The sequence below is a fragment of the Lolium rigidum genome, chromosome 5 (genome assembly GCF_022539505.1).
Source record: "Lolium rigidum isolate FL_2022 chromosome 5, APGP_CSIRO_Lrig_0.1, whole genome shotgun sequence".
Classification (NCBI taxonomy): Eukaryota; Viridiplantae; Streptophyta; class Magnoliopsida; order Poales; family Poaceae; genus Lolium; species Lolium rigidum.
In genome coordinates this window covers 167,611,758-167,623,463 of record NC_061512.1, presented here as the reverse complement: position 1 = coordinate 167,623,463, position 11,706 = coordinate 167,611,758, and the positions used below count along the sequence as shown (strand labels likewise).

The 11,706-nt window shown below is 43.9% G+C and overlaps 1 pseudogene; it reads right to left on the bottom strand.

Moving 5' to 3' along the window:
- Positions 1 to 469: 469 nt before the first annotated feature.
- On the bottom strand, positions 470 to 8,440 carry LOC124656669 (annotated as a pseudogene).
- Positions 8,441 to 11,706: the final 3,266 nt, after the last annotated feature.

Sequence of the window (11,706 nt, the reverse complement as noted above, 5' to 3'; positions counted from 1 at the left end):
AAAAAAATCATCATCCTCTGCCCTGAATGGAAGCGCAGCTTCAATGGAACACACGCTGTATGTAGAAAATATCAATACAATTTCAAACTCAATCAATCAAACGATCTAGAATCAGCAATACATTTCCAGGAAGTTTATTCAGCAGGAACAATTCAGGTAGAGCTTACGGAAGTAAACAACCAAAACACTATACAGAAGTGTTCAACAGAAATCACCATCCATTACCGGAATGCAAACACACCTTAAGCATTCATTCTCAAAAGCAAGTAGCAACTCAGATCAGTACTTCTCGAAATGGCACTGTTTAAGCATCTGCTTGTAATTTTATCATCTGCTTGTACAATGTACCTTCGGTACGACATTCCAAGTATGCTGAGCCAGTCAGCCACTCATCATCAATCTTGAACGTGCCAAATGAAAGTGATAGGGCACATGTGAATTTCAGAAGCAGTCTTGGAAACCTCTTCAACTATTCTAAGAAAGTCATCATTCCCGTCTCATCCGTAAGAAAACCACTGGGATGGTTGGCATGGGAAGCTGCTTCCCTTGCGAACGCAGCTACGGCTTCCTTCCTGATTACAGCAGCTGCAGGCGTGTCGTCGAAAGGTGTACCATCCTTACATGGAAGAGTCAGTCTTAACTCTCGGAGACATCCGAGATTCTCCATGCCTGTGTAGAAGCCATAAGTTTTTCCCACTGACAAATTGATAGACATACCAAGGATCTCAAGCTTGGGCATAGCCCCTTTCATGAAAATAAAGTTTGCCCCCTTCTTAGCAGAGGTCGTAAACTCATTCAGACTTGGGAAGCAATTCTGTTGGACTATAATCCTATCCCCCGGTCCTGTTTTTATCTGCAAGTGCAGAATCAATAAGGCTGGGAGCTCCCCAAGAGTGTGCAGACCTTCCACCGTTAATTCGGTTAAGCCTATGCTCAGAAAAGAAAGGTTGGTGAGAGCTGGTGCAATCCACTTTGGAAAGTCTGAGAAACAGGAGTAGCCAGATAGCCTACATGTTTGAAGAGAAGATGGCAGAGGTGACCAGGAATCTAAGAACTCCAGGGAACCGCCAAACCTATCTATCGTTAAATGCTGGAGTTTGCAGTTTCCAAGCTTGCACATGGAGGAAAGGAACATCTCTTCACGCCTCCTGTGCTCTTCAGATAACCCACTGTCCAACTTAACACTGAGTGTATTTAAATTGGCTAGGTTCCCGAAATCCACTGCATTTGCTGGACTCCGGGTAATATCAAAGCTAGAGATTTCCCATAGGTTCATCATACCCCCTATTCCATTTGGCATCTTCGCAAATCCTTCAGTGAGCAGGTGCTGTAGTTCAGTCAACTGAACAAATCCATCTGGCAGCTCTTTCACGTTTGTACCCTGTAAATCTAGAGTTTGTAGATCATGTAGCCTCACAATACCTGGTGGTAGTTTTGTTGTGCCCCTGCCCATAAGTTTGAGATACTTTAATTTGGACAACTTATCCAAACCTTTCATAATATACTCCTGCAAATCATGATGAAATGCAAAATCCAGTATACGTAAGGCTTCAAATTTAACAAGACTAGGCAAGTGTTCGATGCCACCTGACTGTGCTGTTATTATCAGAGATCGAACATGAGTTAGATCTTCTTTCGCCAATTTAGATGCAAGATTTTGGTCAATGTGTTGGATTGACAGTCGCCGAATGACACTATGATGATTTGACAAATGCGCTTGGCCGCTGCCTACCACAGTGATGAAATTATCTTCACAAGATTTTGAAATAAGAATTTCAAGTATCATGTCATGGACCCGACAAGCACGAACTTTGCCATCAGGCTCGATGTCCCATGGTTGAACCATGCTTTTATTTATAAGCTCGTAGAAATAATGCTCCGCGACATCTTGTTGGCTCTGTCCACGCTCTTCAGGTATAAAGCCTTCTGCTATCCATTGCCTCACTAGCTCACATCTTTTAATCACAAAATCCTCAGGGAACGCACTTAAATACAGCAAACATGTCTTGAGATTAGGTGGAAGATGATTGTAGCCAAGCAGCAGTATGCTACTCATTCCCTCTAGACTCTGATTATTTTGTAGTGCAGAACCAATTGATCTTTTAATCTTCACCCACTCCTCTTTGACAGCCGGTATGTTGGCTAGCAAACCAGATATACTGATAATTGCCAATGGTAGGCCTCCACATTTTTTCAAGATTTCATTAGAAACTTCATTCAACACACCCGGACAACAATCTTCGGAACCAAATATCCTTTTGGAAAATAATCTTTTAGAGTCAAGTTTACTTAGGCCTTTCATCTGATATATGCGGTCATCTCCACTCTGACAACATGATCTTGCTACCTGAACATCGCGTGTAGTAACTATTATTCTGCTGGAATGGTTGTTCTCCGGAAAAGCACACTTGACGGCTTCCCATGCAAGTGTAGACCATATATCATCAATAATTACAAGGTACCTAATAGATTGTCAAAAAACGTATGATAAGGAATCTATTATATGCTAAAAGCAAGATACGGGTATCTAAAATAAAGACACTATGTCAATCCACATCATCAGAATTATTTGAACAATTAGATCTGCAATTTACGTTTGGGAAAGATTACGTAACTTAATTGTTGAGTCATGTCTAAGTGGTATGCTGAACGTAAAGTGCACGGTCAGACAAACATGTTAAGACTTTACATTTCTGTGTCAAAGGATAAAATTAGCTTATCAAAGAAAAAAACATATCAAAGTGGCAACGTGTGCTTCAAGAAGTAAAGACGTCATAGGAAGGGAAAAAACCCCCCAAAGTTAAAGTTACCAATGTGGAAAAGTGTGCGGAAAAGTGTGCTTCAAGAACTCAACACATTCTAGGAGAAGGTTACTAACCATATAAGCACCAGAAAGTACTGACCAAGGTTAATATGATAAACTATGGCTCGGCTGGCAACAATATTGGCACATGCACTAGCCAATCAAATCAAGTCCTGCTCCTCTACATTTGCCCAGCACGCCAGGACAATTGCAGTTTACAAAAATAAATCTTTATTGTTAAAATATTGGCATTTTCAACAATAAAAATGGATAATTGGGTAAGGTCAAAATTTTCTGTTAGCGAAATATAAAGTTTGGAATAAAAGGACAAAAGGGTGCTTCTTAATAAAACAAACATATGTTTTAGAGGTTTTACAAAATAATAAGAAAGTGAAGCAACACATATTACTTGGAAAATTAAAACTATGATAGATGGAAATCCAGGAGTGCGTAGCTGAACAAAGGATGGAATTGGCATTGTTGATGTTGAGATGACTCAATGGAGTAATTAGGTTTAAGATGTGTTAGTTGTTGTTCTAGCGATGGACAAAATAATATAAGGTATATAGACGCGAACTATGGATTGATAAGCTATAGAGATGCATTGATATGATTTGGTTCTTTCAAGGATGTTGCTTGATGTTATGATTGACGGACTTGGACTCCACATGATGTAAGTTTGTGCATGTATTACAAAGGCCAAGAAAAAAAATGAGCTCCTTCTATGTTTGGTGGGATGATGGTTCCACGGTGGCATGGTGTCAGCATAATCCAAAAGATAGAAACTATCAATGTTGCGTGAATAAAATAAGATATAAAATTGACATTTAAAATGTACGCCAACAAAAAGGTGAATTTAATACTACGAAAGTATCATAGTTTTTTATTCTAAAAAACAGTGCCATTAGACGGTAGTGTCGTAGCAGTATTAACTGTAATTGACTATTGAGATGAAATGCAGAAAAAAGTAAAGCAACTTTAGTATTAATAAAAATTAAGCGGTCCACCATGCTATATAACAAATCAAACAACTAAAGTCCATGCCCTCACATATGCGAGGGTCACTGTGCTAGTCTATTATATACTAAAAGCAAGATACGGGTATCTAAAATAGAAACACAATGTTAATCCACATAATCAGAATTATCTGAACGATTAGATCTGTAATTTACGTCTGGGATTTAGTCAACGATTGAGTCGTATCTAACTAGCATGCTGAATGTGAAGTGCACAACCTGACAAACATGTTAAGACTATACATTTGTGTGTTAATGAATAAAATTAGCTTGTCAAAGGAAAAACATATCAAAGTGGTAACGTATGCTTCAAGAAGTAAAGACGTTGTAGGAAGGAAAAAAAATCCCGAAGTTTAAAGTTACCAACAGTGGAATAGTGTGCTTCAAGAAATCAACACATTCTAGGAAAAGGTTACTAACCATATAAGCACCAGAAAATACTGTCCAAAGTTAATTTGATAAAATCTGGCTTGACTGGCAACAATAGTGGCTCATGCACATGAACTAGCCGATCGAATAAAGTCCTTCTCCTCTACGTTTGCCCAACACGCCAGGACAATTGAAGTGTACACAAATAAATCTTAATTCTTTATTGTTAAAATATTGGAATTTCCAACAATAAAATAGATAACTGGGTGAGGTCCAAAATTTTCTGTTAGCGAAATTTAAAGTTTGGACTAAAAAGGACGAAAGGGTTCTTCTTAATAAAACAAACATATGTTTTAGAGGTTTTACGAAAATAATAAGAAAGCAAAGCAACACATATTTGTTTTAAAATTAAAACTATGATAGATGGAAATCCAAGGAGTGCATAGCTTAATAAAGGACGGAATTGGCATTGTTTATGTTGAGATGACTCAATGGAGTAATTAGGTTTACGATATGGTAAATTGTTGCTCCAGTGATGGACAAAATACTGCACGGTACATAGAGGCGAACTATGGATTGATAAGCTATAGAGATGCATTGATATGATTTGCTTCTTTCAAGGATGTCGCTTGATGCTATGATCGGCGGATTCGGACTCCACATGATGTAAGTTTGTTCATGTATTACAAAGGCCGTGAAAAATGAGCTCCTTCTATGTTTGGTGGGATGATGGTTCCCCGATGGCATGGTGTCAGCATAACCCAAAAGATAAAAATTATCAATGTTGTGTGAATAAAAGAAGATATAAAAATGACATTTAAAACATACGGGAACAAGTGAATTTAATACTATGAAAATACCATAGTTTTTTATTCTACAGAATAGTGTCATTAGACGGTAGTGTCGTAGCAGTGTTAAATGTATTTGATTATTGATATGAAATGCATAAAATATAAAGCAACTTTAGTATTAATGAAAATTAAACGGACCACCATGCTAATTAACAAATCAAACAACTAAAGACCATGCCCTCACATATGCGAATATGTGAGGCCTCGCATATACGAGGTCCACTGTGCTAGTTGAGCTAAAAACATATAAATAGTCCGCAAAGCTCAAACGTCAATATATTTTATGTACTTAACAAGTTAAAATAAGTACATCACACTTAGTATTTGTACAAATTTCAACGTAGTGAAAATGTTGCGAATGTAATGAATAGTTATAAGAGTATTTTCATGATGGCAAACATTTTCACGCCCATCTGTTATAAATGTTTTAAAGTGAAGTTGTCCACCTAGGTATACAATGTTGCAGGTATAGTTGGTGAAATGCTTCTACTAAGGTCATAAGGATGCCATTAAGTGCAATCTATAATATCTAAATTGGAGCAACTCACTAAAAGTAATTCTTTTAACATGCAAGCATGCCACATCACCTCCATCAGTTTCAGTTTAGTGTCAGATGAGTCCTGTTTATTTCATTTATTTTAGCAGCAAATCTCACAGAATTTTTTCCAGACGGGCACGCTAGAGAATGAGGTCCTTCATCTTCTTCAGAGTTATCTCACCCTATTAACACAGCAAATGCAAATGTTAGGCCATGGCCTGTTCCTGTCCTCCACTATCTCCTCACAACAAATGCAAAAGCAAATCATCGGTTCCTATTCATCTCCTCCACCACCAAATGAATGCAAGGGTAAGTGGAAACGGATGGATCTGCTCTCACGTTTAAGTACAGGAGCTGCTCCGTCCCCATCCTCTCCATCACAATGGTCACATTTAGCTTGGTCCCTGATGGACGAATTTGAAGCTGACACCCTTGATTCCCATCGCTTGCTGGTGCTCCCATGGCTTTACCGCCAACGTGGTGGACTAGATGAGCCGTCACCTCGCCTTGAAGCTCATCTCACCATGTATCTGTATCTCCACCCTATATTTGGGTCTCAGGCTCTCAGCCTCAACCCAAAAGCAGCAAGCGCTCCTCTCCAAGAACTTCCCTCAGGTAAAGATCTATTAGATTTTTTTTGACGTTTTATTAGATTTTTTTCCATTAGAACGTTTACTAGATTTTAAACTGCGTGATTCAGTCGATCATAGGCACTATTTTATTTTCCTACTGGTGTTCGTTTGGTGAATTTTCTGCCTAACAACACGTATATGCAGTATCGAATCATCAACATACTGATGCAACTGACCTTTGATTAACTTTTTGTCAATGCAATGTGCAGCTCACCATGAATCCAACTGTAGCAAGGATTATACCAATGACTTAATAGCCGCGGCAATCAGAAAATAGAAGCCCTTCAAATTCTATAGATTTTATTTGTACATTCCTCATATATCTTGAATATTCTGTCTTATGTGTTTTCCCCTTTCTGTATTTCTGTATTCTTCATCTATCCAAGCTTCTATTTAACGAGATTATAACTATTATAATTACTCGGAAAGTAGCAATTGAACATGTATATATGTAGCTCAATAGAGTCAGTTGTCTTCTTTCCTTATTCAGCAATCTGAGGTAATTCATCTTATGTATCAGAGACCCTTTTTCATTTACGTAACCAGCAGTAGATGATTGGTATATCCAAAAAGATGCTTTGTTGCCCACTTAGCAAACTATATAAAAGGTATGCAGAATAAGATATATGCAGCGGGTCAAATTTTACAAAGCTATAGGTAGGCATTTTATATATGAGGCTGATGCTCATGTTTATGCAGCAAATGGAGCAGGATGCCTTCAAAAAAAATCAGACCGTACCTACTTAAAAGCTAATTAAGTTTGCTACATGAAAAAATATCTTTCCTGAAAGACACCTTGATTGTTGGAATTAGTAGATTAGGTCTATTATGTTTTGTTTAATTGGCATACGTTTTCGAGTTTTTAAGATATTCATGTGGTAGAAAAGTAAATTTCATTCTATGCTAATAAACATAGCCGATCTGGGCATAATTACCCACCCCTGTTGCTAATGGTATCCAGGCCTTCGGGCTTCTTCATTGTTCAGACAAAAAGAGCTGGGTATAATTATAACACTACGTTGCTTACAACAATGATACTGTATATGTTAGCTTTACACTTTCAGAATCTGCATGCACAATGCCTACACTAATATTGTTTCGTTCACAATTTCCTTATTTATCTTTACCACATGCACTAATATGTATGAAATATTTCTATACAATATGTTTGTTATTGATATCTGCAGCAACGCGCGGAGAATCATCTAGTTCCTTTTATGATAAATTACATGTGCATCGTTTAATCACAGCCATCCTACCCCTAATCCCAAGAAGATATCGTTTAATCTCAGTCGTCCTTGTACTTTACTCAAGAAAACGTTTTATCCTTGAGGTCTATGGAAGCACAAGCCACAATAAAATAATGAAAACTTCTATATGAACAATATTTCCAAAATAATTGTACAAGATGCATTACCTCTTATCCTGAAGTAGTTCTCTTAACTTTGCAATGGATTTTCTTTCGTCCCAATTGTCAGTGCATCCATCTTGGATTGACACTTGAGATATCACATCCTTGATAATCTTTTTTATATCAGGCTTTTGAGAGACAGATACAAAAGCTCGACAATCAAAATGCCCTCCAATTTTTTGGCGTACCTCTTTTGCTAGTGTTGTCTTTCCCAATCCACCAAACCCAACAATAGACAACACCTTGAGATGTTCAGATGAGTTATTTCCTTCCACCATCCAATTGGCAAGATCATCTCTTGGACCATCAATTCCTACAAGGCGTGCCTCCTCGGAGAAAAGTGCATGCAGCCGAGGATCCACGGTTGCATGTCCAGTGGTGCTAGAAGGAGCATCATTCAGCTTGTAGCAATCCTTGAGCTCTTTCACTTGATTGATGCGAACCTTCAGATCATCTATTTGGCCGGCTATGCCGCGCCTAGCTCCAAGTGTCTTGAGACGGCGAGCAGTCTTGCGGAAGAACTCCTTGAAGCCACCGTCATCCTGGCCATTACCGAGCCGGTTGATGAACTTGTCAAAGACATCTTCCGTGTCATAGGCCAACTCCCTGACAAGTGATATCCATGTCTTGACCTGGTCGTCTGGCTCTTCCAGCTTGGTGTACTCTCTCAGCGCTGCATGCATGCTAGCGAGCTCAGATCTGAGCGCCCGGATCTCACGCCGGACCCCTTTCAGCCGGCCACACTCCTTGGCGAGCAAGGCGGTGAGAGCTTCCCCAGGAGGGGACCAAACACGCCATGGGAAGCACTCACCACCTCCATGATCCCTCTAGGCCCCTATCTATTCTTGCCCTCTGCGCTGCAACATATTCATGGTTTGCTTTGAGAAGTGGATGAGGAAGATGACTAAGCAATTGGACGGGTGGGTAGTCACAAAGTCTTTTTTGACTCACCAAATCACGGTGGGTCGACAATCATAATCTACGAGTATTGGTTAAATAGCCACCATTTGCATGAAGCAACTGGGGACCAACTGTAAACAAATTAGAGCAAGTACTATAAAATCTTGTTAGCTGGCTATAAAAATTAAAATAATATATTTTTATCTAGTTAGAGGAGAGAAAAAAAGAGAGAGAATGCACCCCAACGCAGTGACTAGGATCATATCTAACGTGAGCCAACTAGGACAAAATCAAACGTGGAAGCCTCATTAAAAAAGAGAGAGGGAGTCACGGTATCTTATTCAGGGCATCTTCAACGGGGTGACGCAAACGGACGCTGAGCGATCGTGCGTCCGCCTGGGCCGAAATTCCGTCTGGACACGCTCCAGCGAGGCGACACATCGTGACCGGGCCGTTCGCAACGATGCAAACCCGACCCATATTTGCGAATAGAATGCGTCGCGGCGGACGCTGAGCGGACGCCCCAAGTGACCGCTTGCTTCTCCACCGGCCCCCCGGGCAGTGAGCCTGTATCGAGGGCATCGCTTCCGTGGTCAGCGCTTTCGCGTCTGCGTCGCAGCCTTCACCATTAATGCCGCGGCTACCTCTTCTGCGCTCGCACTAGCGGGCAACGACTGGGCTTCTACGCCGCCTTCAATTAATGACATCGTTTCCCGCGCGCGACCGACCTTAAAAGTCGACCGGTATAGTTCCTGCCATCGCCCACACCTCCGCTCCCACATCCACCGCCGCGCGCCGCCGCAACACCATGGGGAAGATGAAGAATGACTTCGAGGCGTCCGACAACGGCACCAAGAAGGAGGAGCGGCGGCAGAGGGTGCCGCTGCCCGTCAACGTGGCGCGGCTGATGCACACGAACTGGACGCCGTGCGACGCCTGGGGACGTGCACATGCCTAGCGGCTGAGCTACCTCCGGGTGCCCGTCTGGCCCGTGCTTGTGCGCGAGACATATAGGAGCGCCGAGATCCGGCACGGGCGGCGGTACCTGCCGCCGGACCTACGCGCCGATCCCACCTACGCCATCGACTCCGACAGCTGGCGCACCTATCGCGAGACCGAGAAGGATCCGAGGAGGAGGGTGGGCTTCCTGGGCGACAGGGACTTCCCCTTTGACCGTCCACCGCCTCGTCGTCGAACACGGCATGCGCCGGCGCCTGCACATGACGACGACGGCGACGAAGAAGGGGACGATGCCGAGGACTACAGCGAGGCGCTGGCGTACCAAAACGAGGAGGCCAAAGGACGACAGTGACGACCATGTCGCGGGCATTTTCCAAGAATGTCAGTTGGCCATGGCGGAGGACCGGAAGTTTGAGTACCCGGACAACATGACGGACGACGAGATCGCGAGGCTCGGTGTCCTCGTCTCGGAGGTGGACCAACCGGTGCAGCCGCCGCTGCCCAGGTACGCCACCGACATCATGTCGCCGGGCCTCACGGAGGAAGAAGCCCTACGACTGGGGCTAGAGGACTCGGCCACGCCACCGGTTCAACCGCCGCCTCCGCCACCGGCCTGGGCTCCTCCACCTCCGCCACCGGCCTGGGCTCCTCCACCTCCGCCACCGGCCTGGGCTGCTCCACCTCCGCCACCGGCCTGGGCTCCTCCACCTCCGCCACAGTCCTGGGCTCCTCCATCTCCGCCACAGGAGTGGGCTCCTCCACCTCCACCACCGCCGGCGGCACCGGCGTATGTTCCGCCGCTTCCCAACTGGCCGTGGGTGGTACCGGAGCTCGTCGTGATCGACAACGACAACGAGAACCAGTAGGCGCAGGTGTTCTTAGGGTTTTTAATTTCCTTTCTTTTACTATATAAATTATGTTTTCATGTTATAAAAAATAGAAAATCGAGAAAAAAAATGCATCGTGATTTCGACCATTTGGACCGACGCAAACGGACGCGCGCGGATATTTTCGGACGCTAAAATTAGTCACCCAGTTGAAGATGCCCTCACGATAAGACTCTTGTGGTTAAACCCAATGCCAATACTTCACCCACCCAATCAGTTCACCGTAAAGCCCCATGTGCCATGATTTAGATACTATGGATTGCGGGAAGTTCTGTACTCCGCTGAGCTAAAAAACAAGATACGATACTTTAGATATGAGTGTTGTGGCCGTCTTTGCTAATTCTAGCACGTGTTTCTAAATAATTTGTGTCAATAAAAGGTGAATCATGCATAAAAAGTAGTATTTTTTATAGCCAATTATTGTACTTGTTGGCTAAAGTTGGCTACCGATAACATGACATCTTGTTCATAGCAAACAAACGACTATATTATTGAAATTGCTCTTAAGCATGACATATCCAGTGAGAACTCATCATAATATTAAGTTTAGTAAAACCAAGAATCTGGTCGGCCACTTGTATAATTTAAGTCCGAAAATGTGGTCAGTTAATGACTGCCCCTGTTCGACCTACTTGTAGTACACTAGTACTCCACTAAACACTATACTAAGAGCATCTCCAACAGAGGTTGTAAACTGGATGCGCACTAAAAAAACTGCCAATATACAGCGCCGAACGCGTTTTTGCGCCCTCCAGCAGACGCTGTAAAATAGGTCGCGCTGTAAATATTTTAGTGCGTGCGGTAGTTTGCGCTATCCAAAGCGGCATATCTAGTGCGCCGGCTACCGCGCGCTGTAAACTGGAACCGCTCGCGCGAAAGAAACCGCTCCGCTCTGCCGACCGCCGCATCGCGAGTTCCACCGGCCGCCGTGCTGCAAGCTTCGCCGGCCGCCGCCCCGCGAGCTCCGTCGGCCGCCCTGCGAGCTCCGTCGGCCGCCCTGCGAGCTCCGTCGGCCGCCTCCCTGCGAGCTCCACCGGCCGCCGTGCTGCGAGCTCCGTCGGCCGCCGTGCTGCGAGCTCCGTCGGCCGCCGTGGCGAGCTCCGTCGGCCGCCGTGTTGCGAGCTCCGCCGGCCTCCCCGCAAGCTCCGCCGGCCGCCGCCCTGCGAGCTCCGTCGACCGCCGTGCTGCGAGCTCCGTCGGCCCCCCTGCGAGCTCCGCCGGTCGCCGCGCTACGAGCTCCGTTGGCCGCCGCGCTGTGAGCTCCGCCGGCCGCGCACGCAGGCACGGACTCGATTTCGATTGTTGTGGCTAGCTAGACTCGATTCGGCCGCGCGCGGAC